This window comes from Chiloscyllium plagiosum, unplaced genomic scaffold (genome assembly GCF_037043375.1).
Source record: "Chiloscyllium plagiosum isolate Xiang-an unplaced genomic scaffold, Cpla_swu_hap1 HiC_scaffold_15, whole genome shotgun sequence".
Taxonomy (NCBI): Eukaryota; Metazoa; Chordata; class Chondrichthyes; order Orectolobiformes; family Hemiscylliidae; genus Chiloscyllium; species Chiloscyllium plagiosum.
The window spans coordinates 34660658-34664891 of NW_028270153.1; the positions used below are offsets into that span (position 1 = coordinate 34660658).

Sequence of the window (4234 nt, forward strand, 5' to 3'; positions counted from 1 at the left end):
AGAATCACATCTACCTTCCTCTTACCTAACATTGTTATCCAACCTTTGGAGACGCACACAATTTCAATTTGTATAACTTACTTCTTTGTTTGAGCAACAAACATGTATAAATTCACAAGCTAATGGTGAACTTTGTTTGTGCTTGTCCAGTACTTTGGAAGGCACTATATAAATGCAAGTTGTAGTGATGCTTCCATTTATGTCTCCCAAGCCACTCTATGCCAGGAAATGATGCTCTGTGATGCCTTGTAACCTCTATGCCAAGATATGCCACTCAATCCACCATCATCACCCTTTAAGCTCTTTGGTGCCAACCCATGTTTTATATCAATCCATCCAATACCATTTGCCCTTATACCTACCATGCTGTCTTTCCTAGTATCCAACATCAGCAAAACCTAGGACTCATACAGAAGTGAGATAAAATGACGTTTTCTGAAATAATACCTAAAACTTTATTACAGATTTCAGTAAATTGAAAAATATCTCTCATTCACATAAGCCCATTCATGTATAAGAACAAGCAGTTCATTCCAGTGCACAATCTGTTATGACCGTAAGCATTAGTATTCATACATAATCCCACTTCATAGAGTCATCACACTGTGAAAAGGAAAGCATTCCACCATAACATTGGATGTTTGTGAAATCAGTCATGCAGCAAGAAATCACTAATTGAAATGCCAAAGCTTATGTCAATGGAGTGAAATAGCAAGATTTTTTAACACTCTCGATGTATTTTCAATGGTTTAAAGGGCAGGACTTTTAAATGTCATGAAAGGTTGACAATTCATTTTGATTAGTGTTTTTGACATGTCCATTTTGACAAACCTCATCAGCAATTCTTAGTCACACTTTTGACTGCCACTTTGACAGGTGATTTTGACACATTCTCTAAGTTCATTTGATTCATTTTTTGTTGTATTTGCTAGGTAATCTAGATATTTTGATGGGTCTTCTTGACAGCAGCCTTTAACAGTTTTGTCAGTTGGTTTTAACAGATCTGTTGTTGGTTCTAATTAACTTGACTGTGATGAGTTTATGCACTTTTGGTGTACATTTGTGCATATTTCTAACAATTTTGTATTACAATCTATCTCTTTCAAAGGTGCTTCAGGACTAGATCCAAAGGGATTTAGTTGAATACTACCAGTGCAATAGAGAGATGGAGGAGCAAGAAGAGATCTTGCAGGGATATAAGGCAAGAGAAGATTGATAAGTTCCCTGTCATCAGTTATGTAATATTAAATATCAATAATTATGGTTGACATAGTTTACAATGTTTAAAGCTATTTAAAATCAAGTTGAATACAACCAAATAATTTTGTAGTACAATGTGCTGTATAACGGTCTGAAAATATTAATGCTGAAGAATGACTTAAGCACCATCCACTATGAGGATAACATACAGACCTAATAGGAAAAGTGCTTAGGACTTTGGAGAAGTAAGACTTACCATCCAGGCTCTCCTCAAAGCCTCTATGACAATGTCTTTAAATAGAACATATACTTAGTTGATATCTTGCAATATACTTGTCTAAGACAAGAACCTCTCATCATTAGATTAGTGAGTATTTTTACTTTAACCTGCCAGACCAAATCAGTTCCTGAGATCCTTACCTTAAAAAGGTTGGTGGTAGCAAGCCTGTCATATGGTGAGCATTAGTGTAGACAATGATCTGAGGGACCAACACTGTGTTGGTTTTCAGTGGGCAACAAATGGACAATAGCTGCTGAGTAAGCCAATTTAAATCCCTCAGAGGAAATATCATTTTTGTTGTGGTTCTGTTCGCCGAGCTGGGAATTTGTGTTGCAGACGTTTCGTCCTCTGTCTAGGTGACATCCTCAGTGCTTGGGAGCCTCCTGTGAAGCGCTTCCGTGATGTTTCCTCCAGCATTTCCCAGCTCGGCGAACAGAACCACAACAACGAGCACCGAGCTACAAATCTTCTCACAGAATTGGAATATCATTTTTTTAAAAAGTACAGAATTACAGGCTGGGAAAGCTGAAAATACGGAAAAATACTTAACGTCTCAGAACAAACTTTGCCACAATAACAAGACAATGCCATGGGACATGGCTACAGTGAGGGAAACCAAAGGCCTCTGAAGAAATTCAAACTGAGGCCACAAACCCAGGGAAGTCGCAAAGCTAGATTTAAAGCAATAGTATGAAATATTCTATGCCCAAGGATCCAGGATCTAATGGAAGTTGAAAGCTAAGAAACCTTATTACGGTCACAGAAAAAGCACAAGTTCAATTATTAAAACCACACTAGAGATACATTTATTGAAACTGCAGACAATGGGAACCATCTGGCAAATGGTATAGGAACACAAAAGCTGAGCAGTTGTGATGTTGAATTGTACCATTGAAAAGGGATCAGTAAAATGTGAAAAGTATTGACCAAGCAAAGAAAACAAAGTAGTGTCATTTGAAGACACTCAGTTCAGCGTAAAATTGTTGACTGAAAATGTGAAATCATAGTACACTGTCAATTACAACGTACCTCAACTGGAGAGACCAGAGAGATCCTCATTATGCTACTTGGCCTGATTATGGAATACCAGAAACCCCTGCCTCATTTTTTAATTTTCTGTTAAAAGTGAGGGAATCTGGCTCCTTGCAGTCTGATCGTATACCTGCTGCCATTCACTGTAATGCAGGCATTGGGTGATCTGGTACCTCTGCAATAGTATGTACCTGTTTTGTTTTGATGGAGAAATACAATGATTCTTCCTCTGTGGATGGCAGAGAAGTATTAATAGAAATGCAAAAATACTGAATGAGATTCCTTCAAACTCCAGATCAGTTGATATTTTCATACATGACTGTTATAAAGAGAGCAAAGTATGTTAAGGGAGCTTCATCTGCACAGAGCTTGGTCACGGTGACAGCATCGGTGATGGTGAATGTTAGCCCAGTGTGGACTCAAGTGGACCTAGCGCAGACTCCTGGTTGGTGGCAGGAATGAGTTTGGGTTCCAGACAGCATCTGCGTTGAGCGCAGGTTTCTGAAGGTGATGGGGAATGCCCAGTAACAGACTTGGTGGCATCGGCAATGGCTGCATTGGGGAGGTAGGCCCGAAGTGGATTCATGGTGGCAGCAGAGTCATCTTTGGGTCAGTGCAGTGCCCAGCAGCATCAGTGCCATCTGTATTGGCCAGGCACATTGAAGCTGCATAGTGACAAAGGTATCATGGAGATGAAATGGAGCCAAAGGGCGGTGACTTTCGTTCCAGCAGCATGATGAAGGCTCATGGTGGAGCATTTAACAAGGACTGTAACATTGAACACCTTTTCTTTCTATCTTTAATGTTCTGCCTTCATATTTTATGTTTTTGGTTTATTTTTCTGTGTTTTAAGATCATGTCGGTGAGCGGTGACACAATTCAACATTTTTCACTGTATTTTGGGTTAAAACGCACGTGACAATAAATAAATAAGTCAAACCATCCAAGAAAATATCTGAGAAAAAAAGTTATTTTATTAGAGGCACAGAACACAGAAATCAACTAGAAAGAAAACATGATTAAAGCAGTATAATTATTAAAGCTACAGGCAATGGAATTCATTCAGTAAAGGTATAAACTATTTATCTGGACCACAGATAGCAGAATTCATCCAGAGAAGCTCCAAAAAAGCTTCAGTTTTAGCTGCAGAATGTAAGAATCCTCCATTTCGACTATGAAATGTGGAAATTCCCTTTAGTAGCACCAGAGAGCAACAGGACTGATATTCTAGCAAAAAAAAACCTTTCTAAGGAAGGAAAATAAATAATCATGTTAGCTAACATGGACTCAGAAATAACATTGCAAAGATGATTTAATTTCAGGGATGGGCCAAATAAAACTATTGCATATCAAGGTGAAAGAATTCTTGGGCTACAGACTGGCATCCAAATTAAATCAGAAGCTGAACAAATGAATGCACATTTATATAAAATTGAGAATATGGAGACTGATGATATTTCTTGCTGAGATATATTTTAGACAGTTACTTTGACCTCAGAATAAAATTCTTGAAAGAACAAAATTTTACAGAAGTAAGGATTCTGGGTAATCCAAGATGGAGGACGGGAAAAATTTCTGCTGTAAGAGCTGCTCCTTTTCTTGAGGTATTTTAGGGTTTCAGCAGTTTAAAAGGAAGAAGAGCAGACAAAGGAAGCACATGGTGAGAACAGTGCAGTAGAGGGAGAGGGATCAGGGAAAGGGAGAGGGATCAGGGATCAGGGA

The 4234-nt window shown here is 38.5% G+C and overlaps 1 pseudogene; it reads left to right on the forward strand.

The window, feature by feature from the left end:
* The first annotated feature begins 2304 nt into the window (after positions 1 to 2304).
* On the forward strand, positions 2305 to 2974 carry LOC122559960 (tyrosine-protein phosphatase non-receptor type 1 pseudogene; annotated as a pseudogene).
* The last annotated feature ends 1260 nt before the right edge of the window (positions 2975 to 4234 follow it).